The following is a 27,667-nucleotide window of genomic DNA, read 5'->3' as shown; positions in this document are numbered from 1 at the left end:
TTTCTCTGAATACATTTGCTCACTATTTAGATTTACATTCTTACTTCTTTCCTAACAGAATTGCCTTGTGTGCTTTGCTAGTGGGCACTGATACTGTATTAGTGTTTTATGTAAATATTGGGATATATGCCAACTCACTTTTCTGGTGATATCACTCTTTCTATCATTTTTGGACTCATACAGTACAGTATGAGTACACTACTAAATCGTATTCTAATAGTTGTCTGAAGTAAATTGTACCTGCGCTTACACCAAAATCTGTACTGTTATAATGTAAGGAACAGAACAAGTTAAGTATCAAATTGAAATGAAATCAACTCTAAAGGAGTTTTTCTTTAAAACCCCAATAGTTAAGTTATTAACGGACTCTTTATTTTAGCAGTCCCCTACTGAGACTTGACATGTAAAACGCGTCTCTCGGTGAATTGTGGGTGATCAAGAGGTTTATCCCCCGTCATTAATCTTTGATTTCAAAAATAAGGTTGAGGACCCCGTTTTCTGTGCCTTTTCTATTTTTTTCCTTTTTCGTTGAATTGATCTTTCACACTGTTACCCAGCCTCTCCATCAGGATTCTCAGGAATACATTAACCTCTTTTTGACAGGGCAGACAGACTATTCACTTTATTTGACTGCTGTCTCCCAAGACCTTTGATCAAGAACCTATTTTCTATGCAGAGGGGAGCGTGCGGGGGTGTGTTTGGTCACTCCCCCAGTCCTACAGTACGTGATGCTTTAGAGAACATAAGTCATTAGATTTTTTTCTTATCCTGCACTGGACAAAACCTATTGCTTCCGAGTGTCCCAACAGCCCCAGGCACTGCCTTTCTGGCTTCTTGGGCTGCTGTCAATGACTTGACCCGGGGGTGTGTGGGTGCCCTGTCTCTAAGTTCTGAGTCAACAGAGGAGAGCAAAGGTGGTGTCAATCCGTGCAAACAAGTCGCAGCCAGTGAGCGAATGTTGAAGATGCAGGTCAACATCCTAGACCGCCATGTAAATGCAAACTAGCTCCTTCCATATGCATAAAATGGCAACTCATGGCTGGTGCAAAATGTTCAGAAATGTGATGTTTTCCCATCACTCCAGCTCGGCATTCTAAAGGGTCTTTAGGTGATACTTCCCAGCTTCTTCTGTTACGGATGTCTGAATGGCAGGAGCGCAAGAAAGACCCCATGCGTAGCGGCGAAACGGGGATTGACCCGGGCTCAGGAGGTCACACGATGTCGGGTAGAAGCCTATGTCCTCAGGCCGTGGAGGAGACGACCTGGTGCTAGGCAGGTCTCAAGACATCCGAATCCTCAATGCTGAGCCAGGAGCAGAGCAGACATAGGACGTAGGCTACACAACAAGACACACTGGAAAGACATGAACAATCACAGGAAACTAGGAACAGGACAGAAGTAGAGCGCCCTCTAGGTGTACAGGGCGTGACACTTCTTTGTGTTGTACTCTTGTGCTTTGAGAAAGCAGGTGGGAACAAAATGCCGAGAGGCGAATCTTGTGGGCAAGAGCCCAGAGACACTCCACAGTGTCTGCCAATGACGGCCTCACAGGCTCGTTTGGCAAAGCGCTTGATAACCCGAAGACATTTTTCTTTATTTACTTTTCCTGCGCCTTGCAAGTGTGCAGCTTCGCCGCTGGAGGATGGAGAGAGAACGAACTGTGCTGTGCTCGTTATTGCGCACGACAGGGTCATTGGCTTATTGGCGGAGGGGGCTGCTGGAAGGCGCACATGATTTCAATTCAGAATACAGCCGTTTTGTGCTCTTCTGACACATTATCTGATTGTTCAGCTCCTCCGGTTTCTCTGAGGTAATAGACCGTGGCCTTCCGACTTGTTTCAAAAGGGGAGAGTTTATAGCCCAGTACTCAGAAAAATCGCATTAAGCTTCAAAGGGCAGCATGAATGTGGTCTGTTCTTGGCATAGTCAGCAATCCTGATGTATTTAAAGATAATTCGACCAGTTTCAGCTGTTCCACACATCTGAAGCATATGCATACTTCTGTTTAAACCACAGATTGTTGGAAATATAATTCTTTGGTTTGCAAATCTGCTGAAGAATTAGATTAAAAAACATACAATACAGTACCTAATTATTTATGGGACTGTTTTAACAAAAGCAGCCTGTCACACTCCTCTCCTTCATTGTCCTAGAAGAACCACATTTCCACACACCTGATTTATACAGCTGTAAGATTCTTGTTATGGATGGAGCACAATAAAGCTTTCCTTCGGTTTCCCTCTGTATTTCACTCACACAACGTGTAGCGCTCCGGAATGTGCCATTTGCAGCATTTCAACGCCATTAATTTCCAAATGTTGAATAATATCTTCATCGTGGCTCTGAGGACAATGAAGGTTACTTCAATTCACATTAGTCAACTTTCTGCTTTTACATTTTATTCCCGGAATAGTTCAATGAATGGTTTTTTAAGATTGGCCTTCAAAAAAAGTACTAATTTACAACCAAGAGTGGCTGATCATTATTTAAAAAATTCATTTACTGTAGCTTTTTTACAGCTTGAATTCTTTTGCTTTGTAGAGGCAGCTGAGAGCTGATTATCTCATTAGTCAGTTACTTTTTTAATAGGTCGGAGGCATCTGTCTGAACCCTGGAAATATCTTAACACTACTGTCTCTCTGTGCACCTGCCCCTTCTGTGTGTGCAGGGCGCACGCTGAATTCTGGTATTGTAAGCACATACAGTTACACCAACTGAATCGCATTATAGCGAAAGTTCAGGCCAAATCAATAGGACCTTTAAAATGTTATCAGGTTATGGGCTAGAGATGGAATTTTCTTTATTTTTACAACTGTTTTGTGAGTTTGGTGTTTGAGGGATTGCTCTGCACAGACCTTCTGTTGTACGCGATGATCATGAATGCTATTACAGTATATTGTTAATGTACACAATAATAATAGTGTGTTGATTGACAAAAGATAAAACGCTTTGATATCCATATACAGTGTACTAAGAGCCTCAATGAGTTGTGTTTTTTATTAATATGTAATGCATTATTAAATATGCACTATGAGCCAGTGGGGATCCTTAGCCTAGCTGGAGCTCTGGTCGGTCTAAATACCCTGGCTGTGCTCTGTCAGTTTTTCACTCTGGTTTGGAAGCAGGATGTGAAAAACGACTTTCATTAAACGACTTTGAAATTGCTGTAAACCTATCCCCAACAAAGGCTTGGGGGGTGTTCAGGTTGCGGTTATACATGGCGTACTTTTTTTTTTTTCCAGAAGAGCAACAAAAAAAAAAGACGTTTTGTAATAGCACACTGTGTTCACCCTCTGCCCTCCCTGACAAGTAGCACAAAAGTGAAACAGCAGCTCAGAGGACAGTGTTCTATAGCCAGCATTATGTATGCAGCCAGGATCCTGCAGGGAGATATAAATACTTGTGCTAATTGGTATTCCACTGTCTGCCTGGTGTATTTGTGGATGGGATCAATGTCTGCTCAGAGGAAAAGCCAGACAATGGCTGAAAGAGTGAAAGAGTTACACAACCGGATATAAGAGGCACCGTCTTGTCAACAACTACAGTGGCACAGTGCATTCAGAGCTTCTGCGGTCTCCTGGAGGACCCATGCACTATATTGCTACTGTCTTTTTCATATGAGGGATGATCAGTGTTTAAATATCTGTATTTTAGCAAACCATAAGGAATGCTACACACCTCCTCCTCGTCTTACTTTAATGGTATTCGCAAACCGGCAACTGCCCTTGTCTGTAACAGGGGCCAGTTCTTTAAGGACGAGATGTTGTTCACCTTTGGATCTGCCTTCTTTAAGTGGCTTCCTTAAATCCAATTAAGAAGGCTCTTGTGGACAGTTCAGACAATATCTAAACCATATCTGTTAAATAGGCATGGAAGTGCATTTATAAGTCAGAACAGGGTCTTCACCAAAAGGGTTGTAGGAGTGTGGAACAAGCTGCCCGCCTATGTGGTTGGAATGGATACCCTGGCTTCTTTCAGGAAGCCAGCAGCCACCCCACAGCCCACACCCGGCAGCCCACTGCAGCTCAGCAGGTGTGAGCCTGGTCAGTACCTGGATGGGAGACTCCTGGGAAAGCTGAGGCTGCTGCTGGAAGAGGTGTTAGTGGGGCCAGTAGGGGGCGCTCATCCTGCGGTCTGTGTGGGTCCTAATACCCCAGTAAAGTGATGGGGACACTATACTGTAAAAAGCTGCCGTCCTTCGGATGAGATGTAAAACCGAAGTCCTGACTCTCTGTGGTCATTAAAAGTCCCCGGGTGTTTCTCGAGAAGAGTAGGGGTGTTACCCCAGTGTCCTGGCCAAATTTCCTCCTGGCCTTTACCAGTCATGGCCTCCTAATAACCCCCATCTCTGAACTGGCTTCATCACTCTGCTCTCCTCCCCACTGAGAGCTGGTGTGTGTGAGGGGACTGGAGCATCATCCAGGTGGGGCTGCACACTTGTGGGGGTGGAGGGGATCCCCATGACCTGTAAAGAGCTCTGAGTGGAGGGTCCAGGAAAGCGCTATATAAGTGTAATGAGTTATTATATTAAGAAGAGGATGGATGAGATCCTTTATTAACTACTAGGCTCAATTAGCTAATAACTACCTCAATAGACTGTATGGGCTGAGTGGCCATGTCTCGTTGATAACCTTTCTTCCTCCTCCTCCCACTTGTGCCCCTGTCAATTTCTGATATAAAATGACTGCTTTTGGGGCGATTATCACAGTGATGCAGAAATCACATGGAGCAGCTACAGCAGTTGTCCTGTTTGTGAAAGATCACTGCAAAATTTGTTTTCGTTTATCTTACAAATTGTGGTTTTCAAAACCCCATCTTCCCTCTTCATCGCGATCTGTCACTGCCACAATACATTTTCATTATTTGAGATGAAAACAAGATTCACAGCAATGGGAGATGTGATATTAGTTATTAAATCACCATTTTTTTTGTGCCAGGGAAAAGGGATTGCATTATTCATTAGGCAATCACCATGCATAAATCCTTCACTTTACGGTGTGTCAGTCAAACTTTTTTTTTAACTATTGATGAATATAAATATTGTTGTGGTGTTTCCAAATTAGATTGCAAGCACACTGTAATGAAATATTTTGAAACTGAGCAATGAAACCTGGAAGCAGGCTTAGAATCAATATCGATCAGAACTCGAAATTGGCTTATTCCTAAGGAGATGGGGGATCCCATTTTTACAAATTAGAATTAAGTGGCACAACTTAATGCGCGGTATATCTGGAGCCCCAAGATTAATTTGCAAGCAAAACATTGTTATTTACAACCCATGTTAACGATCTGTTGCAATTAACATACTTAATGTGCTTTGATTGTATAATGTTGTTTAAGGAGATGATGTTGAGTAGACAGATCGTGCATCATGGAGTATTTTCATAGCCGTTGGCACTCTGAATGTAGAAGACGCAGCAGGACTGATTTGGTTTCAGTGGATTGAGCAAAGAAGCAGTCTTTATACCTTAGTGCTAATTTCAGTGTCTTTTCCCCAATATGAAGCAAAAACCAGGATCTGAGTTTTAAACCTACTGTAGGCAGTATAAGCAGGTTTGGAGAAAGATGAGGTTAGGGACAATTCTGCACCTTGAAAATATTGTTATGCTGCATCCACATGGATGCACAAATCACGCTTCTTTTTCCAAAAATAATTGTGCGGGGGGCGAACACAGGCATTTTCACAGGTAGAGCTACAGTGCTCCTACCAGGCAATTAAAGCACTGATTTAAAGCTCATTCTTTTTCTAAGCACTCCTCTCTTACCGCCTACTGCAGGACTTAGCGACAAAATGTGTGCACTATTAAAATAACTTCTACTGAATGGTTTCTGCAACTCTGGATTGAATGAAGCAGTTAGAAAATGGAAGGATGAGAGGCTAATGAATACCAGTTGCTCTCTCGTGCCAAAAGTTTTCTCCCAGGGTCATGTGTTTCCAAAGCACAGAAGTGAGCTGTGAGATTACTTGTGATACACCCGTCTCTGTTTGTTGGCACTAGCTGCACAGAACAAAAGTTCAGAATGCTCCTCGATGAAATTTGAAAATAAATTCCCTAGGAATTTCTTCTCTATGCAGTTTGAAGATACCCAGGAAATAAGGTTTGTATTTATTCCCACAAATGTTGTTTTTGGATCCAAACTTCCAACATTTCATCTGGTTTTGAAGTTTGGAATCTGCCAGCCACATGCAAAAATACTACGAAAGTATTGTAGCCCTTTGGAAGCAAGGGCAGGAAACGCAAGCGCTTGTTACTGGTCTTTTTATGAAAAATCATGCAGAAGAATTGCAAGCTTGGCAAATACAGGCTGTATGAAATACATTATGAAGGTCTCCCTGACAGGGCATTGAAGATTATGTTGATTATAAGGTAATTTCTCATCACTGGGTGCACAGCTATCTGTGTGTCAAACTATGCCTGTGTGTTTAAACATTAAATTGCCATTTTGCTTATGAATGTTAAGAGTGCTTTTCCAATATGAAAATGTGATGAATAATAAATGCTAAAGGATGTCAAAGATAATTGTTTTGCAGCGCAGGAAATGGTTTAATGTTACCTAACTTGATGTACAGTGATAAAAAAGGCGGAAAACACAGTTGCACCATTGAATTCCAGAAAAGGTTTCAAAGTTACCTTCTGAAAAGGCGCAATGCAGTATTACTGCCCAAACCAGGGCGGTTTGTACTTTTAACAAGCACCTGCAATCCCTTAGAAACTTAAGGCAAAAAAATGCTTCTGAGAAAGACGGGAAATTCAAAGCCAGGATTTCCATTTCCGTTAATCTTTAGATTGTTGGAACACAAAACGAAACAAATTGCATGCTGGGTGAGTTGCAATGGGTAATTTATCTATAACTAGACTAACAAGAATTCATTCTGGACTGACAGGAGACAGACCTGCCTGAGCTTAATCCTGTGTTCTGCAGTGTTAATGGTAATGAGAGACTCGGAATTTCACAGTAATATCATATTTTTTTTCAGAATTTATTAGTTTCAATTTCCCTTTGTGAAAATGGGGAAAAAAAAGAACTTTTTTTTAGCATCTCACACACCTGAGTAATTGTTTGTAGCTGAATCATTATTCTGTGAATGTCATCCTTAAAATTTTTGCTACAAATGTTCAGACATGATCATTTTATATCCTGTAATAAAACAATATATTCACACCTTGTATAGAAAACTAATTTGACAACCTAATGCAATATTTGACATGGGTTCAGATCATTATCATTATTATTAATAATAATACCCAGTATCATGCATTTAAAGACTTGTACAGTATGACAAACTGAAGGAATATCAATTACTGTCATGCTTTTTGTTCTTGCAGACTGTAGGTGATTTGTATTACAGCTTTACTGCAGGTCTCATTTCTTTTCGGATGGTCATCCTACTTTTTGTAACGAACGAGTTCTTTCAGGGCCCTATGCAGATGACACAATCTGGGCTGGAGTGAGAAAACACAGGGAAAAAAGCCATGCAGGAGTCAGGAATGAAGACAGGGGGCATGTCCAAAGTGCGCAGGGGGGGTGAGTCTGGGGCACACAATCCAGAGGTAGTCTAAACGGGGAATCCAACAAGGTCCAAAGCCGGGAGCTCCATCCGAGACTAGACATGATAAAAACAGGAACCGGATCGGAACCAGTGGGGAACAGGAACGGAAAATAAAATGATCACGGAGCCAGGCGCATCCAGGTCCCGGGCTCGCACGATACGGGAATCAATGCAGACCCCGAGCTGAGCGGGCATCTGGCTTTTAAGGTGGGCTGGGAACAGGCTGAAACGGGGCAGGTGCACAAAATCAGGTCCAAGGTGAAAGAGACGGAGCGCCCTTAAGGGGGAGGGACTACAATCGTGACACTTTTAGTATCATCCTCTTCCTCACTTTTAACACAGGTCGTTCATTGTGTTCTCTCCTCAAGCCCTGGTCTGGACCGGCAAGACAAAACCAGACTTTGACCACGATTGTCAGGTGATGCTAGTCAGGGTGCAAAAGTTTATACCCGAGATTGGTATCGACGACAAAAAAAAAAAGTAAATCATGAAGTCTATTTCTGGGCTTCGTGACTTGCAGCATGGGAGGAACGATGGAGGTTGGCTCTATCTTTACATCTGCAAACTGGAGGGCAAGCGGTGCTGTCAGAACTGCTCTGAAGGGTGCATGAGCGAGTTAGCATTCTGTACCAGTCAGACCATCTGGAATGGAGCCACATGGGCTGGCTGCTAAGGAAACAGCAGCTCCAGACACACGGAGGAGGAATGTGGTTACTGGGAGCTTCTGGACATGCATGACTACTGTGGGTAAAAGGACTAAGGCTGGATCTCAGGGTTTCATTCATCTCTGTTAATTGCAGTTCTTCCATGCCTCTTAAACAGCACTGCCCTCGTATATCTACTGCAGACCAGTACCTATTGTACGCAGGGGGGGGTTGAACTTTTTTTTACTTGATCCTCAGCTGGGTTTTGAAGGTAGCAGTGTGGAGCAATGGTTAGGGGCTCCTTCCTCATAGCTGGAAGGTTGTGGGTTGGAGTCTCAGGTGAGGATGCTGCTGCAGCACCATTGGCCAAGATCCAGTACTTCACTCGGATTCCGTCAATTCAAAAAATACACAGGTTGCTTTGAACAAAAGCATCAGCCTGATACTGTATATTAATTAGCACACACAAAAAAAACTTGGCTCCAGTGAGCTTAAGGGACAGAAAGAGAACTTAGCAACGGTTCAATTTCCGTTTTTATCTTTTCTCCACATTCGTATTTGAGACTCGCTGCTCTAGGACAACTCTCTGATTCATCGTACTGTACATTATCCCGCAAATCAGTGGCTTAATTATTCTCAAGACGGGGCTATGTCTCGCCTCAGCAAAACCGTTGTTCGGTGGAAAACCGCTGGCGTTTGTGTTAGGGGGAAATAACGGACCTGGTTGTTAATTATTTAGCTGCCCTGCGTTATTTTTTTATGATCACTTACAGGAGAAAAAGAAGCTCTTGATGTTACGTACAGTAATTACTGCCTTCCACTCTCACCAGGGTCCCCCAAGACCGGGACTCAAATGGCGAGAAGTTACAAGAGCGTGAATTAACCGCGGCGCGTCCGTTTTCAAATGCCTGGGCTTGATTTCTTCAGAGACGCAAGAACAAAAACCGCGCCTGGTCGAATGCAAAATAGAATTTGCATAGAAAACATGAATTTTATTCAATAACATTAAACCTGGCATCGTACAGGGGCAGGACAGTGCAATGCAAGGAGATTCGTTTATTAAAAATATTTACAGTACACAGCTGGAAAGTAGATAGTAGAAAAGTAAAAAGTAGGAGATTGTTATGGGGATCATATTGTACGAGGAGATCTTTGCACACCTGGTAGTTTTGATTCCCTCCAGGACAGGGCGGGGAGCTTTTCAGTAGTGTTTGGAGCAATGCTAGATTTCAACTAGAGATGACTTTAAACGGACAGCCGACACTTCTGTTTCATATGCGTGGGCATCAGGGCTTCGTTCTATAGCCAGCCTGGAATTCAGAAGTCAATTCCGAGTCGGTGTTGACGCTGGTGACAGGGCTGGACACCTGCAATAAGGCCGATCCAGTGCTTCTCAAAATGTCAAATGAATCGTGGCATTTCGTGCTGACTGGGACAAGGCACCTAGGAGCCTGGAGAGCTCATATAAAGACGTTCCAGCTCTCTCTCTTTTCTTGAGCTCTCACCGAGAGACTGATGTGGGGAAACAGTATCAGCCGACGGAGACGGACAGATAAATGGTGGCACTTTCCATCTTGCGAATGTAGGACAAGTCTTCTGCACAGGTCCCCGGGGAACAGGGGCGCTGGAAGATATCCTCCACATTACGGTTGATGACACTCTGCATTTAAAAGGAGAGGTGAGGCGGACCTATTCGTTATTAATATCACTTCCCGTCTGCGATGTCTCACTCTGATAGTGTCGAGACAGTCAGGGCTCTCAGCGTTAAGTGAAATTGTAATAGCACCTTGAAGAACATCAATAACTGGCGAGTGCAAGACACCCAAAAAGTGTTAATAGTAATATCAGGATATTATATTGGATATGTACTGGAGAGTCGTGCAAACACATCTTCACACTGGCTTTAAAGACAGGCCAGTGTGCTGAATTCACATCCTCTTTAACTCTGTTGGTGCTGAAAGGTTTGAACGTGCGTCACTGCCCTGTGTTTTTTATTTTCTTGGCTTGATTTAAAATTTCTGTGAAAGTTGGCAGCTGAATGAGGCTGATAATTGCTTTAAATTGCCGAGCTATTTCCCTGAGCGTTTAATCTATTCCCAACTCGTAGTCATCTAAAAGTCAAAACTGAAAATCGATGACAAAAAAGGGATGGAGGCAAATATTATTAGAAAAATAACACAGAGTGAAAGTATCAATTACCCCCATCCATCTATCTGTCCATCTGTCTTGATAGATATGCGCTGTTGGATATTGGCTGTCTGCCTGGCTATCTGTTATTCAGTAGACCCCAACAGCTGGGATTCTTCTAGCTAAATAACGGGCTATAACTTACATGATATTTCCATACGCTGCTGGAAGACTTTTCTGTCCTTCTGCATCCTGTGCACATTGGAAATCAGTGATGTCTGTTATTAACTTGCAGGTGGCGGGTGCTGGCTCCAGTTTATAGAGTGGGCAAGAGGCCGTGTCCTTTTATTGGGTATCCAGAGCCAAGCCTCCAGCATAGGCTCTTAAGGCAGTAATCCCAGAAGCACAAGCATGTATGGCCCCAGACGGGGGTGTCACAAAGCGTAGATCAGGACCCTATGCAGACGGCAGCATCTGGAAGGGACTGAAACAGGCATGGGGAGGAGACGGCTAGGAACTGGGCTGGTTGAAGAACAGGGGGGCGTGACGACTGTGCACTGGTGCTCGGCGGGGGGGGGCGTGGTACAGGCGTACAAGTCCAAAGGAGTCCGAAGGGAAATCCAGGGTGTAGTCCAAAAGTCCAGAGCCGGGTAATCCATCCAGGACAGACAAGACAATGTTTAAAAACCGGACTGGGATACAGTGCAGGGATGGGGAATAAAAGTGGGTTACGGGGCCAGGCGCTCCAAGACCCAGACCCAGATGGTCAGGACGCCGTTGCGAAGCCTGTGCCGTCAGGTTTCTCCTGGACCCACTGGTAGGCGGGCTTCCGGGTGTCCACCTCCCAATACTGAGCCTGGAATGGTAGGAGTGTCTGGCTCAAACAGGGAGGGGCTGAGTAGGAGGCAGGTGCACTAAATCAACTAAAACGGGAAAGAGCCGGAGCGCCCTTAAGAGGAGGGATTTACGATTGTGACAGGGACTCCTCCTGGGACGCTGCCTTGTTGTTAAAGGGCACACAGACACGGAGGAAGAGGAAATGAACGGAAAAGTTTTTCAGGGGAGGGAAGGGCCACCCAACTAGATCTTGAATTAGGTCAACATTGATTATAATCTTTCTTAATAAGCTCCAGTTTGTTTTTTCCTCAATCCACTCAAAGAAGCTTCCTGGGAAATAAAAAAGCTCAAGGACAAATTTGGCCTCGTTGCACGCAGAATGCCAGCCTTTTCTAAATAAAATCAGGGAATGCAATTTCACCATTTTTGGAACCAAGAAAGCCATCGATTTGCTTCCTAAAGGGTGACCTCACTTGTACGGTTTTATCAGAATTCTCTCTCCCAGGGATGCCATTTCTGTTCCTTTCCCTTTCTTCTGACTCCCGGGAAGGAAGAAAAAGAGCTTTGTGTATTGTATTAATCTTCCAATTAAAACTTGCATTGTGTAACTTTGGATTAGAGCGCTAATTAAATGTACCTTTCAAGTGCATTGACTGCCTGGGTATCTCAGATACGCTTTCCTACAATGACAATCTCTGAGGGCCCTAGCATGTGTGCTCTTCAAAAATACAGGCATTCATTCTCGAGTGGTGGGTGTACTCCTTGCAAATGATCCAAGGTGCTAGGATCTGTAACCCATGCTCTGTGGCTCATTCTGCATTTTTCTTAGTGTCCCTGAGCTCCACTGCCTCTTTGGGAGAGCCTGGTGCTTCTAAACTTTTTTTCCATTGGGGCAACACAAGTGTACAGAGCCAATATCACTTGTAGAAGTAATAGAAATTAGGTTTTGAAATCGAAAAGTAGTACTTCATTACAAGGGCTTTGATGAGATATCCGGAGCCTACAATCTCTTCCTGTTCTTTCATGTAAAAGCTCCTTTGCCTTTTCTGATAAGCATTTTCTTGGGTGTATATAACACAGGAAGGAAGGAAAAATGTATTAAAGTGTCACATATCCATGTGAAATTGGGACAAAGTGAAGTGCTTTGTGATTTTAGTGGGTGTAAAGATTGAAAAGGGCCAAGGAACCTCCCTGTGTGGGATTAATTTTCTCCTTGCTCGTGCTTCATGTGTCCTCTAACCCGCCTGTGTGGATTAATAGTAATAGTAGTTCAGCCCTTCAGAGTGCCCCAGAGAAGTAGGAGTTTGAAGGAGACTCTGTGAATGTGGCAGTTACCTGTATGTGGTATGTTAGTGGTGGGGATCAAGAAGGAGGGGCCTGCTCTAGGGGGTTTTCGAGCCCATTCTCAATGACGGCAGCTAATACGAACACTTGGTCACAGGGTTTGGCCCTCAGCAGACCCCCCTTTTCACTCTTTCACTGCCTCGGCTTCTTTTTGCTGTGAAAGGCACCTTGAGGCCTTGAATCAAATGGGGAGCAGGCATATTGTTTGGTACCTTGAAGGTGATTTTGGGTCTTGTCCTGATTTTGGGAGGCTTTGGGTCTGTATTGGCAGTCTTCCTCTATAGATACCCCCTAGTGAAGAATTGAGCCAGCCAGCAGGGGGAAATTGAAAGTCTGACATCTCCACCTCCATATTTTGAATGTACAGCATAGCAGCCCAGTCAAATATGTCCATCTTATATCACCCGACTACTTCTGTCTGGGCTGCTACATTAAGAGGACAGTTTGTAATTCCTGGAGTACTTTGCCTAAATAAAGCAGAATCCGAGCAGAGTGAATGAAGTTCTGTCTTTGAGCTTAAGGGTTACGTGTAGCATGATTTGCAATCAACTGATTTTTAATTTGCCCTTCTCTTTGGTGAGCACCTGATAAATGCACCCCAGTTCACTGTCTTACAAAAAAGTACAGCAAAAAAAGAACTGGAGAGTTCCAGGTCCAATTTTGACAAGCTCCAATGAACGAGTTTCACCGAACTGACAAAAGCAGGGGTGAAGAATTTCAGGGTACTTGTTACGATGCGTAGTTCTGGACCCTATGCAGACGGTATAATCTGGAAGTAAGTGAATGAGGACAATGGGGAGGAGACGACGAGAATCAGGACTGGTTGACAGACAGGGGGTGTGACGATGGTGAACTGGTGCTGGGAGGGCGTGGCCATGGTGAACTAGTCCGAGGGGGGAAATCCGGGGCGAAGTCCAAGGGTCCAAAACCGGGTAATCCAAGCGAGACAGGACAAAACAGAGTTAAAAGCCGGAGTGGGATCCGGTACAGGGACAGAGAATAAAACCGGGGATGATGAGGCCAGGCGCTCTGAGCCCCAGACTCAGCTGGGTCAGGACACCGATAGGAGACCTATGCCCTCAAGCCGGGGTAGGCGGGCCTCCGGGCGTCCGTCTTCCAATGCAGAATTAAATAAGGAGGGGCAGGATTGAGGGCAGGTGCACATAATCAACTAAAATGTGAAAGAGCCGGAGCACCCTTAAGAGGAAGGATTACGATCGAGACAGTACTCCTAGCAAGACCATGCGTGTTTTGTAAGAAGACACGAAAGTGAGGAGTCGCGAGACTATGAATGAGCCCGATGGGGGAGGGGAGCCGCAGCAGATGAGAAAAAAGCCAGATGAAGGGAGCAGTAGATGCAAAGCAATCCAGGGAGAAAGGAGATTATATCTGACCAACTTAAAGAGGCGTCTCCAAAGCCAGCTGACAAAGCCGAGACGGGATCTCTGATCCCAGTTTCCATATCGGCCTCTCAGCTGCTGAAAGACGAGCACAAGCGAGTTATCATGCTGTCCTCTCTTTTGCCTTTCGTAGATTAAACACGCCCAGTGAAACTGAAACCCCCCCTCCCCCCTCCTCCATCTTGCAAGATGTTTGCTACGGTAGAGAGAGTCCTGCTCACTGAAGATGTTGGCGTTGCCACAGCTCTGCAGCAGAGCTGGGAGTTGACCCCTCCGCCTGTTGGCTCCGCGCGCAGTTAAACCGAAAAGGTCATTTTTAAACTTGACTGGGCCTGTCAGATGGCTGCCCTCTGCGTTATTGCTTATCAGTCCGGTTCCTGGAAGACCGAGGCAGAACTCGCCTCAGCCAGCGGATCGTGCTGGGAGGGGATTGATTTTTAATGTTTCACTGACCTTTTGAAATGAAACAAAGGCCGCTTCGCCGTATTGGTAATCTATGCCGTGCAATTAAAATGCTTGCATTTTAAAAATAGACTTGGTGCACGGACTCCACCGTCCCCAGAAAAGACGTGGATGAGAGCAACCCGCAGTGTTTGCAAGATGTTTACAAAATTGATGCATGATGGGGGGAAAAAAAATGTTTATATACAGTATCATCCCCAGTACAGAAGCATCCTGTGTTGTCCTTAGTCTTTGTGTTTTTCTCCAGGCTTGTATGCCTAAATCAAAGAGCAAATCTCAGTGCATAGAGAGAGCTGGGCATTAGAGAGATGTTTTAGATTAAGATCACTTTATTGGCCATATACAATTTCTTGCATTAGGAATTTGTCTTTTCACATTCCCCAGCTTGCTCTCCATGAGACACACAGACAGGGAGAGAAGCTGGGGGTCAGACTGCAGGGTCAGCCATTTATACGGTGCCCCTGGAGCAGTTAGGGTTAAGGGCCTTGCTCAGGGGCCACACGGAGTAGGTTTCCTCTGCAAGCCGTGGGATACGAACCGGCAACCTTCCAGCCACAGGTGCAGATCCTGAGCCACAGAGCCACCGCTCCGCCCATGTACATCCTCTGTTCTTCTTTAATGTACATCCCCTGTTCCTTTGTCATTTTGGAGGCACAGAGAGATGGTGAAGTGGTCCTCTTGGATTCTGTGACAGGAGATTCAGTTTACAGTGGAATTAGTATTCACTCAGCTCTGACACGGTTCTGAGAAAAGGGCATGGCTCTGGCGGTCCTGCTCCTCGTAGTTGCAGGTCCTTGCCTTGACTTCCAGCAGCAGTGGGGGACGCTGGCTCTGGGGACCCGCAGTCTCTGTGGTGGGAGGGACAGGGCCGATAGCTGCAGAGGAGCCCCAGGGCTGCCTCTCGGCCCGCGCCACTGCTTCAAAGGAGAGCCGAAAAGCTGATAACGAGAATCCTGGGAGTCAAGGCTGGTGAGCTGGGGTCTCCTGCTGAGATGACAAAGCGAGCTGGGGTCCTGAAGGCATGTGAAGTATCCTCTCCTGGGTGTGTGCTCCAAAATCTTCCTCGCTCTCATTTCTTTTAAATTACAGTATAATCCTTCTGAAACAAACAATTAAAACCCAACATTTTTAATAATAATTCCTTCAACGTCTATAGTGCTGTTCTGGGCACTCCACTCAAAGCTCTTTACAGGTCATGGGGATCCCCTCCACCCCCACCAGTGTGCAGCCCCACCTGGATGATGCTCCAGTCCGCTCACACACACCAGCTCTCAGTGGGGAGGAGAGCAGAGTAATGAAGCCAGTTCAGAGATGGAGGTTATTAGGAGGCCATGATTGGTAAAGGCCAGGGGGAAATTAGGCCAGGGTAACACCCCTTGGGATTTTAAATGACCACAGAGAGTCAGGACCTCGGTTTTATATCTCATCCGAAGGACGGTGCCTTTTTGCAGAATAGTGTCCCAATCACTATTTTGGGGGCATTAGGACCCACACAGGCCGCAGGTTGAGCGCCCCCTGCTGGCCCCACTAACCCCTCTTCCAGCAGCAGCCTCAGCTTTCCCAGGAGTCTCCCATCCAGGTACTGACCAGGCTCACACCTGCTGAGCTCCAGAGGGGCTGCCAGCTGGGAGCTGCAGGGTGAGAGAGGGCTCAAAGTATAAAGTCATTCTAATCTGACATTCATGCAATGCCCTCAGTCTCTATCCCACAATGCTTGTGTGATGTATGAGTCCCAAAACAAAACTTGCCAGAACACAGGTTAAATTTTCTTCTGCTTAATGCCATCATGCTGGCAAGCACATTGTAGCATTTAGCATGGAAAGACCCTGTGAAACCTTGCGTCGTTATGTGCCGTGTCATGCTTCGGCAGCTGCAGTCTAGTTACTGGAAGGCGAGACAAAGTGTTAAAAGTTGTTCATTTTGCATTGTATTCCCTGTACAACTCCAGACTGAGCAGTCGTGGGACATTTAATTGATCGTAAAAATAAAAGCATGACTCAGGTGGCTATGAAAAAAGCTGCAAGTAGCAGCAGTGCTCCGTTTAATTATTTTCAGCCACTTAGGACCTACCAGGCAGAAACGATAAGGAAACAGCAGGAAAGTCATCCGCCAGCAGGCACAGTAGGGGGTGCCCTTGTTATGTCAGAGTCCTGGCTTTAACCCTGACCCCCTCCGTGTAGCCTCACTTGTGTTCATCAGTGAGAGGACCAGTCCGATGCCCCTCGGATAAACGCGACATGAATGCGCCGCTTAAATTATATTAAATTAACCTGCTGACACCCCCTGCTCTGAAGGAGCCGTGAAGTTTAACGCAGCCTAGAGTCTAGATGCCTGGGTCAGGGGTGTTAGTAAATCCAGACTCCCCCTTGAATGCGTGCTCAGCAAACTAGAGCTTAGGAAATGTTGTCACTGGCAGGAAATCAAAATTAGCATTGCAGTTGTAAAATAAGATAATAAATAAGCACATCTCAGAGGCCACGGGCAATAGCCCTGCTTGGTTTATATATGCACTTTGCGGGGAGTTAAAACACGATTTTCTATCAAGGGAAGAGATCTTTGTGTGTGTACATGATAACATTAGTGTAAACAAGTTGAGATCCAGGTAGTTGTTATACAGTAGATAGCACTTGGATACTGTATTATTTTACAGGTACTGTATATAGGGTAAATAAGACACTATTGATTTCTAAGCAGAGGAAATATTGTACAAGAAACGAAAATAATCTCTTCACCCTCTTTCTGAAAGGAACAACTGCAAGCAGCAAATGTATTCAGGCAGGAAAGCACAGACGGGAAGCCAGTGAAAATAATATTTACTGGAAAAAAGTGGCACGTTTTGTACTGTATACATTCAAATTAATTAATGTGCACTCAAAGCTCCACTTAATTTACATTAGAAACGGATGAAATGGCGCAGATGAGCAGAAAATGGTGAAGATGACCACGTTTAAATGATACACTTGTTGGAAAATTAAAAATCAACAAATCTGTCAAAGATATGGAAATTACAAAACGCCTCGGCCAGGTGGTTATGCATCATGAATTTCCATTACTAAGGAACAAAAGTACGAACTCTGCTAATGCCTGAATCATGATAACGAGTTATCATTATGGCTTTAATCTTTTAATTAACACACTCAGAATGCTAATTTAAGAATGCTCTGAATTTAGAACATGTGTACTTATCAGAGCCATTATTATGTGAAAATATCTATACAGAATATACGTGTGGGCGATCACATGCAGGTCAGGCTCACAAAATAGTAGGCAGACGGAGGCGTCTGCTTTTATTTTAACAAAGCAGAGTTTTTGTTTTAACAAGCCACTCAGATAAACAAGGCTTTGAAAGGCCCACATCCTGACAAAGATGAACTGGGAAAACTGTCGTCTTGAAGGCCTGAAGAAAACGTCAGTGAGTCCCCTTGACAGGACTGACACGCTGGGACAGCTCGCCCTTTTCTGGCAGTGTGGTCAGTGGCCCTGGTTCTCAGCTGACTGATTGATTGGCCAGCGAGACTGCGGCCTTTAAAACAGTCCAACACCCAGGCAGAAGCTGCCACCTGCATGTTTATGAAGACGTGAGGACGAAACGTAAGCTTTTATGGGGCAGAACAAGGTTTAAATCCATAAAGAATTACACGTTTCAGGCCATTTGGGACAAAATCCCTTCTTTCGCTGTTTTAAAAGAAATACAACCGTGCGATGCTTTCTGAATGGCCGGAGGACTTTTATCTGAAAGTTCCTTTAAAAACATTTGGAAGCGTTTAAACCTTGAACCTCAAGGCTTCCCTTCCTTTTTCAGTCGTAAACTGCAGTTCAACTCACTCTGTATACGAACTCTTCACAGAGGAAGTCCGTCCTGCCTCCATCAAGCTCATGATATGCAGTATACTGTGTGTCTGTGTGCACACGATAGGTGGACTGTGTACTTCAGCTATAGGACAATGGGCCGCCTTTTGGAGCCCTTTCTTTCAATGTGAGGGATGGAATGAAAATAGAACTTTTGGAAATAAATGATGAAATAAGAACGAAAAATCTGACTTGAGAGAGCTGCCAGCCAGGCATTTTTCCAAGAGAACCATCTCTCCACTTGACCTTTTCTCCAGAAAAAGGAGTTTCTGGATGTGATGCTGAAAGGGGACTGCAGTCTATCTCTAGCTTGAGTTCACAGCTCTGCAACAGGTTGAAATTGCTGTAGGGGCTTTATACAGTATTACACTTGCAGGGCATCGCTGTGCAATGCAAGAGAAACAATATGAGTCATCTTTGATTTTCAGTTTGTTCAGCCCTCTGTGCTCAGTGATATGCCAGTCTCAGATGCCTCTTGCCTGTTCACCCAGGCTTCACTGCGACAGGAAAAAGTGGATTTGAGCAACCGTCAGTGACTGGGCGAAAGCAAGATGTTATTTTTCAAAACGCTAAAATCATAAACACAAATGTTTGCTTAGGGGCCTGGGAGAAATGATCCGGTTTCCCATTAAAGATAAAAGTGACAAATCTTTGTTCGGAAACCCTCTCCCAATTGCACCACTAAAGGCAAGGAAAAATGGATGTTTTCCAATATGAAGCAAAATGCTTTCTGAAGTTCTGTGGTGTCATTAAAAAAGAAAGCTATGAATTTAAACAGCTCTACATCAAAAGGCCTGAGCCCCGAGGCTTTCTTTAAATCATATGCTGTCGATATACTTTGCTAACAAATGTCTTGCAGAAATAGGAGTGGATATATTTTTAAGTGGGATCCTTAATGTAATAGAGGTGTCCAAATCTTAATTTTAACCGGACAAAAATAAAAATGGAACACATTTCAAAATGTTCACTAATTTAGGGCGCAGGGGTAACCTTAAAACGAAAAGATTTGACCGATGCTTGATACCCTGAAAGAACTGCAAAGCATCCTTTGAGATTAAATCTTATGATTCGGATTTATATATTGTATGCAACCAATAGTAAAAAGTGTGCTGTAATTTCTGACAGCAACTGAAGTCGGGACAGAAAGGTCAGATTTTTTTCGGAGTGGTACTGTTCTCATCCTCCTGGTTCCCTGGCCCTGTTCCTGTTCCAGATCCCATTTCCGGTCTTAATCTTGTCTGTCTCGGATTGGATCTCCCGGCTACCTGGACTTCGGATTGCACCCTGTTTTTCCCTTTTGGATTCCCACTGGACTTGTCCGCCTGCGCCACGCCCCCTGAGCACCAGATCACAGCCGACACGCCCCCCTCTGTCTGTCTTCCCATCCGGCTCCTGCTGTGTTTCCCTAGAAGTCTTTTTCCAGTCACTTCCGGATTATACCGTCTGCACAGGGTCCTAAACTACGCATTGGGGTTAAAGATCACATCAGTGGAGTGCAGACCTGTGGCTGAAAGAGCTGGACAGGGCTCTAGGTGGCACTGTACCTGTGTCAGGCACCTGAGCATGATGACCTGAACCCAAGAAAACAGAGAGCTCGAACCCAGAACATCGATCAGCATGCTCCTCAACGAGATGGAGGTTTTTTTTTAGCTGCTATCCATCTGATCCTGCTTTCCCTTGATAGACACAAGGCCTGGCCACCCTAGCCTCGTCTCTGATGGCCAGTAGGAAGGGCTGTATCCCGAGCCGGATATGAGTGCCCAGTGTTTTCCCGGAGACGGATACTCAGATCTGTTCAGAGAATGATCTCCCGGAGTGCTTGGTCTCGCAGTCATCCCCATCGTGATGCATGGCTTCAGATCTGATATCTATTGTTTCAATTTCATTGTGAATATTAGATCAGGCAAAAGCTAACTTTATTTGTTTCCCCTCTGCTTTCTGTTGAAGGAGTGCAGCATTGTGATTAATACCTCAAAACATTAACAAGGCCGCGTGCCTTATTTATGTCAAATCTAATGCAATTTCTCTGCACCTCTAATTCCTATTCATCATTCACATCAGGCACTCTCATTTTTACCTCTTGGATACATTTCTAACACTTCTGCAAACTGCCGCCTGGCTTGTTAGACTTTCCTTCCTGTGCAGGATGCAAAACCTGTGAATTCCCAGTCTAAATGATCAATTTAAATACAAAGAAAGATTTCTGTGTTTCTTCTCATTTCTGGGGGGCTTGCTCTCGGATCCCCCAACTGGAGTTATTCAGGGCCTCTCTCTTCAGGCTGAGACTCTGGGCAACAGTGATCCATTTAGGATTTCGTGGGACCAATTTAACTGTTTTTCGTGCATTTTTTTATTTTTTGTAATTGGCGATGTAAAGAGACCTAGAATTAAACCTGTTACACCTCTCAATGCCCGGGGCTGGGGACCCTTCAAGTAGGAACAGAAGAAGAGGTTAGAGATGAGAGGAGTTAATTGATGCAAGGATCTAGGTATCAGCATCAACCACATGGCTGGGGTAGCTTGTTCCAGCCTCCCACAACCCTTCGGGTAAGGATGTGCCTCCTGCTCTTGCTTTTTTAATGCACTTCCACACAGTAGAATGCAAAAATATGAACAGGTGCATCTGTACTTTGCAATTCTGTCACGATCGCTACTCCTCCTCTTAAGGGCACTCCAGCCCTTCCTCGTTCACTCCCATTACCCATACCTGTTCCCTATTTCAGTTCCTCCTTAAAAGCTAGACGCAGACGTCACTCAAGGCTCCTCATTGAATCCCGTTTCGTGAGAGCCCGGGTCCTGCTGCGTCTGGCTGCGTCTGGCTGCGTCTGGCTGCGTCTGGCTGCGTCTGGCTGTGTCATGGTTTTAACCTTCTGTTCCTGATCCCCCCCCGCCGGTCCCGACCCGGTTCATGGTTTTAATTCCCTGGGATGGATCTTCTGGCATTGGACTTACTCTTCTGTCTTGGATTACCCGTTTGGACTTCTACATGGATTGTTCGCCCCGGACTCACTCCCCCTGGACACCTGCACCCCTAGGACACGCCCCCTGTCTCCATACCCTGCATGGCTTTTTCCCCAGTGTTTCCTCGCAAATCCGGATTGTGTCGTCTGCATAGGGCCCGGAAAGAACTATCCGTGACAAATTCAAAGCGTGGTGAACATGCTTTGCTTATCCCATGACACAGTCAGCCACATGTTCTTCTTATTTTTGTTGTACTTATGAAAGATGGTAACGGTCCCTATCGATGCTGCCTATCAGCTCAGCCAGGACTCCTGCCTAGAGACCAGAGCTTGATTTCGTTCTCAGCTCCCTGACAGTCTCACTCCCATCTTCCAGAGTCAACAGCGGGCGTGGATGGATCGCTAATGTGTGTTGCTCCCATGAAGGGCTCTGGTGTAATGATATTTTCACCTGAGCTTGACACTGGTGTTTGTAGCCGGCTGCAGCGTGGAATTACACAGAGTAACTCTATGTATGTAGACGAAACGACAGCAACTAAAAAAAATAAAATAAGAGCCTATCTTCAAATTAATTTTCAGGCCTGAACAAAGAGCCGTGCCGAATGGAAAGCAATTTAAAATTATATCATCTTTCAAACACACAGACAAAAAAAAAAACTTGTAACCCAGGCAGTGGAAAAGCTCTCTCGTTCTGCTGTGCTAAAAAGCCTCAGCACAAGAACCCGGGCTAGCATCGGCGGGGAGAGAGAGCGTCTTCACAGAAGCACGGATTTCTGTCTTTGTGATGGAAAGGTTATTACAGGAATATCCGCAGTTGTAATAGATGACATTCAAATTGTGCTCAGGGACCCGATCGATACAGTGTGCGGGAGAACAAACAATTACGAGCCTGGTGTCACAGGTGACCTCTGCATATTGAAAAATTGCTCGCCAGCCCCGTGTTTCACCTCCATTTATATAAATTCAGAGCTCTATTACATCCAAATAGGCATCTCATACCCTTTGTCTTGTCCTATTAATTCCTAAGCAATAAACAAGTTGAGATTCAAATTTAGTCCTGGAAACTTTGCTGGGCGACACAATTACGGCGCCGGCAGCTCGGCTATGATACGAGATCAGCCGCAGTAAATTTGACTGATGGGCTCGTACGCGGGTGTCAGGCTGTCGCGCTCGTGGGGGAAATGTATTCATTCTCCGAGCCACTCGCGTCCCTTTCATTAAAATCTTATTTACTTTGCATCCTCTCAATTAATGGACCTGCCGCGCCGCGCGGGAGTGCGCGTGCCTGTGACGCGCCTTCTCTACTTACAGCTCCGCTCGGCTGCGGGTGGGACAGGCTCGACTGCTTGAGAACACGGAGCTTTTTTTTTTCCCATGGTGCTCTCTGGGTCAAAGGGGCACGTTGCTTGAAAATAATCTCTCCTCGGTGTCCCATTTTGCACACATTTAAACGCCCCATGTACACTAATAATGCTGCTTGTAGCGGTGGGGGGTTGTTAGCAGAAATTACTGTAGGTGTTAATTAGTGAGAGAGCTGATCGAATTACATCTTTATGGCTTATTAAATGTCAGCATCGTTCTTTCCTCTATTTCGTTAAAACAATATACTGTAGGACAGATGCAATATAGAGAATGATATACTTCATTCTCATTACTGTAGCTATACCTCTATTTCTAATTGAACAATTTGGGTCAAGACGAGCCTGAAAGGTTTGGGTCCAGTATCTAGGGCTGACAGCAAGTGATGGTTTCTCTGAAGCTGGGTCCGGTAGCTTGTCTTAGAGTAAAACAGCAAGTTTTCCTTGCATTTTACATGTGTTCTTTCTTGCAGTGTACTGATTATTAATGCCCCATTGACAGGTCTTTAAATATGTGTTTGTTTTCTGTGAAGCACTGGAGATGATGTAATGGGGTTTCCGGTTGGCTCCAGACAAATGCCGCATGGGGTATTCATCTGGTATTCTGGTGTAGACCGACAGAGAACTAGTCACGTTCGCAGGTGGTAACAGAATATCAGGATATATACAAAACCACTGCAGAGATGGAAAAGAAAATTCGAAATGACAACATTTAGGGCAGGACGAACATCTGGTATATGACAATTAGCGTAGATGAGTGCAGTGTTACATGCAGACAGGTAAAATTCTTCACTGAAGCTCCCTGTTCCAGGCAATATGGGGAGGTAATGAGAGAGGAAAACAGACTGTCATTACAGAGAGTGAAAAGCAGAGAGATCTTAAAAGGAGGGAGGTTATGTTAAAATTGTGCAATGCGCTAATAGGACCTCAGATATAATGTTGTGTGCAACTGTAGTCACCACTATACTACAAAGCTCTGGAATTAGTCTGGAAGAGAACAACCAGACACACTCCCAGAATCAAATGAATGTCGGCTTTCTGAAATCCTGAAAGGCTGCACATGGAGGACTAACACTGGAAGAGGTGTTAGTGGGGCCAGCAGGGGGCGCTCACCCTGCGGTCTGTGTGGGTCCTAATGCCCCAGTATAGTGACGGGGACACTCTACTGTAAACAGGCGCCGTCCTTCAGATGAGAAGTAAAACCGAGGTCCTGACTCTCTGTGGTCGTTAAAAATCCCAGGGTGTTTATCGAAAAGAGTAGGGGTGTTACCCCGGTGTCCTGGGCAAATTTCCCATTGGCCCTTACCAGTCATGGCCTCCTAATAACCCCCATCTCTGAACTGGCTTCATCACTCTGCTCTCCTCCCCACTGAGAGCTGGTGTGTGTGAGAGGACTGGAGCATCATCCAGGGGGGGCTGCACACTGGTGGGGATGGAGGGAACCCCATTACCTGTAAAGCGCTTTGAGTGGAGGGTCCAGAAAAGTGCTATATAAGTGTAAGCAATTATTATCATTATTATAATTTGTGGGGACCCAATTCAAGCTTTCAAAATTCAACATGCAAAAGCACCGGCAAAGGCACACCAGAGTACCTCTGCAGATGTACTGTAACAGAGGCGCGTGAATCAGCAGACACCAGCACAAACTACAGGGGCGGGAGTTTAGAACTGAGGACAGCTTTATCTGGACAGTTGTGGAAGTGTGGAACAAGCCATCCAGCCAAGCTGTCGAAAACCTGATGCCCTGGCTTCTCTCAAGAAAGATCCATCATTACTCACCGTAGCTGCCAGCAGCCTAACAAACTATATGAGCCAAATGGCTTCCTCTTGTTTGCAGCCTTGTTATAACTCAACCCCTCTTATAACCAAGCCCTGTGTGTAAAAAGTGCCATTCCACGGAGGGAGACAGGAATGAAAGAGAACATATGACTGCAGTGCGATTGCTGTACCCTATTGAAAACGCCTTTCATCAGCAGAGCGGTCTGGCACAATACCCCGAGAGTGCTGAGCATCGGGCCTGAAGGACCTGCTGAAAATTACCGGCACACCCAGCAGCAGGCCACTGCTACTTCTACAAAGACCCCTGCAGCTCTTTGCAAGCTGCTCTTTTTCTTTATATATTTACTTATCAACAGGAGCTGGGCTCAACTGCAGCAAAATGGGTTTAAATCCTAGCAAATTGAGCTTACACCCTGCTGGCAATAGAGCCTAGTGCAATACATCCCGACATAAATGAATAAATCCGCGCTGAAAAGGGCAAGGAAATTTATTGCTGGATTTCTGCACCACTAGGCTATTAGCATTTCTAATCACTTGAAAACGGAGCTGACAGGCCTTGCAGAGTTTGTGATCATAAGAATTTGCTGATGCTGCCTGGTTCGTTACTTTTTGCTCTGCATTCGGTGTCAGGAGGGTTTTTTTAGGGGGGAATAAAAAAATTGGCGATCCCTCGCCTGGTGCTCTCTCTCTCTCTCTCTCTGCAGTCTGACAAGCCATTATGACAGTTTGAATGTGAGCTGCCTGCAATCTGCCAGCAGGCTCTGGCAGCAGAATCCATTCGGGGTGAAAGCACTGTAAAGGAATTAGCTCGAATTAAAAAGAATTAGGTCAATAATAATTAGCTAGGGCTATTGTGCTAGGTAGCAACGTTGGAGTAAATCGATAAAACTCTGGGAACCCTGGTGCTCTCGGCTCGGCGTCTCTGCTGTAGCGGAAAGGGCATTACTCCGTGCTCTGTATTGAACAGTGTTTAGCGCTCAGCCGCTGAAAGGAACAGAAAACTTTCCCTTTCCCTGTGAAAGCTCAGCACCACTCGATCGCACAGCTGGGTCAACCTCCCATTATTCAAGCTGGAGAAGAAAGGCCGAAGTGACAAGCCAGCGCAGTGTTCCTGAGGGAGACATCAATCCAAGGAGGATGTTTACCAGGGCTCAGAGATTAGAAAACGGCTTTGGTCACCTGCTCCGTCGTAAACTTTCTGTCTGCTGCATAGGGAATGGAAGAGGTTGGGGCTTTGCCAGGAATCTTTGGTTTTAGCGATTCAAAAAAGCCCAGTGCGGTCGAGAGTCTTCTGCACAGATGCCAAAACCGCAATTTTGTGATTTTCAAAATCTAGAACGGGATCTCGCCCACAGGAACAGCAGAAGAGATTTGAGTGAAGATATATTGCTGCCGTTACTCGGAATACTCTGAACAAATTCAGAATTTGGAAGATTTCCAATTAGTGATGACCGGAGCAGAATAGGGAAAACAATTCCTGGATCTGAATAATTTTAATCACCCACTTATATACACAGTGTGACAGCTTTGGGCAGTCATGTGCCCTTTATTTATGATTTGCCAGCTGCAGAGTCCAGGAATGTGTTTGCTTTGAATCGAAGGCTGAACAAGTAAACCAAGTTTGTAAGAGTCCTGCTGAAGTCTCAGGTGATCACAGCCCCAATGACCTGAAGAAAGAGGTTATAATTCCCCCTGATTTTGTAAGGGTGTCCTCTATCTCTTTCTGTTCTACAGTAGCTCCCGAACAGTTTAAAAAAATTAACCTGACCCCTGAGGGTAGAGCACCAGCCCATAAACAGTATTGGACATGAATGACATGGGAATGGGTTTTGTAATATAGATATAATTTTTTATTTCCTAGATGTTTTATGCCATTATTGATCGATGTCTGTAGCTTGTTTAACGGCTGAACGATGGCGGTGATTTTTACGATGCAGTTTGTAAGTCCAGCGTGTTTGTCGCTCTATAAAACAACAGAGTGCTCTGAATTTCCCAAAATACCAAGAATAAGGATCAGATTATAATCTGCAACTCCTCGACACAGCAAAATCTCTTTTTAGCGCAGAAAATACTCTTTGTTTTACATAAACTGTACTATAGTAGCATGAATCATGTTGGAAAAAGCATAATTAATTCTGAATCTGTTTCTGTTTCTAAACAATGTGCTCAAACCACAACCCCTTCTCAATCCCTTCCACAAATGCCTTTTTTTTAAAACAATAGCATATTATTTAGCACTATGTAGTACTGTGACACCTCTTATTTTACGGGGCTTGTATTTTTTTGTGTAAGGGCTCTTGAATTACCGAATTCTCCAGTGCATTTGGGAGGTCTTCCTACTGTTGTTTCCCATTGCTGCTACAGAGCCGCTTCTGCTTTTGGGTTTCAAAAGCTAAACGCAAGCCGTTTCTTAAACACATCCGTTCATTGTTTCAGAGATGAGCTCTCTCAATTTATTTATCGTATAGCCAAAATGTTGGGGTGTCACAGTTTAAGTGCAAATACATCTCCCCAGCACAAAAGTATAAGTGTGTACTCCGCAGCTACAAATTGAGAAGTCGGAATGCTACTGTCATTAGCAACGCCGGGTCCAGCCATTTCGGATGGAGCGTGGGACAGTGGCCCTGTGTAGTCTCACTATTACGCCGCAGTAAAGCTTACATTTTTATGTCGCATTAGTGTAGCCGCTCTGCTTTTTTTCCAAAATAAAAAATGACATTTTCATGACTTTAACGGATGAATCTGAAGAGGTCTATGAGTAGAATAACTGGTATTTTACTGCAGCTCATAAATCTGCCGTTCAAATACTAATGCACTGTACGTAAACACTGAGCATAAGATATAAAAGCCACGATCGAGACTAAAAAACAAACAAATGGCTGTAAAGCCGTAAAAAAACTAAATGAATTGTGGCGTCTAGCTGGCAAGATGACTGAGGAAGCCAGCCGCGTGGTTTCCACCCAGTGAGACAATTTTCTCCTCTCCGTCTCTGTCCTCTGCAGCAGTGACGCCTTGGGTACACATCGTGCCGCGGCCCTTCAGCGATGCTGATCACAGTGCCTGTGGGGCCACGCACGGCTCTGTCGTCCTCTTTAATCTCCCTGTCCAGCGACGCTGCTCTCTTCCCGCAAATTACAGCAGAAAGCCATAGCTCAGAAAGCAATCATAACATAAGGAGCAAAGAAAATGGCCACAATGGAGGTTATTCATGGCAGGAATTGCCAGAAATTGTTTTTTTCTTTTACTGACATGGCTTATCAGATTGTCATTTCATCCCCATCCTTTAAAATAGCTACAGTACTAATATATGACATTTCCCCCTTTAGGGTCCGTGAAGGTCAGCATTTCTTCCACA

The 27,667-nt window shown here is 44.9% G+C and overlaps 1 protein-coding gene across 3 annotated transcripts in view; it reads left to right on the top strand.

Moving 5' to 3' along the window:
• The window catches only part of luzp2 (leucine zipper protein 2), a 140,375-nt gene that overhangs the window by 44,235 nt on the left and 68,473 nt on the right, over positions 1–27,667 (top strand). The window contains exon 1 of one of the 3 annotated variants that reach the window (XM_088611817.1): positions 9,852–9,874. The exons of the other annotated variants lie outside the window; for them this stretch is intronic. The gene's annotated coding sequence lies outside the window, so the exon portion shown is untranslated. Of the gene's footprint in view, positions 1–9,851; positions 9,875–27,667 lie in introns of those variants that run through there. 3 annotated transcript variants of the gene reach the window in all.

This window comes from Lepisosteus platostomus, chromosome 18 (genome assembly GCF_059453375.1).
Source record: "Lepisosteus platostomus isolate fLepPlt1 chromosome 18, fLepPlt1.hap1, whole genome shotgun sequence".
NCBI lineage: Eukaryota > Metazoa > Chordata > Actinopteri > Semionotiformes > Lepisosteidae > Lepisosteus > Lepisosteus platostomus.
Note: the sequence above shows the minus strand (reverse complement) of the source record. Positions and strands in the feature narration are given on the sequence as shown.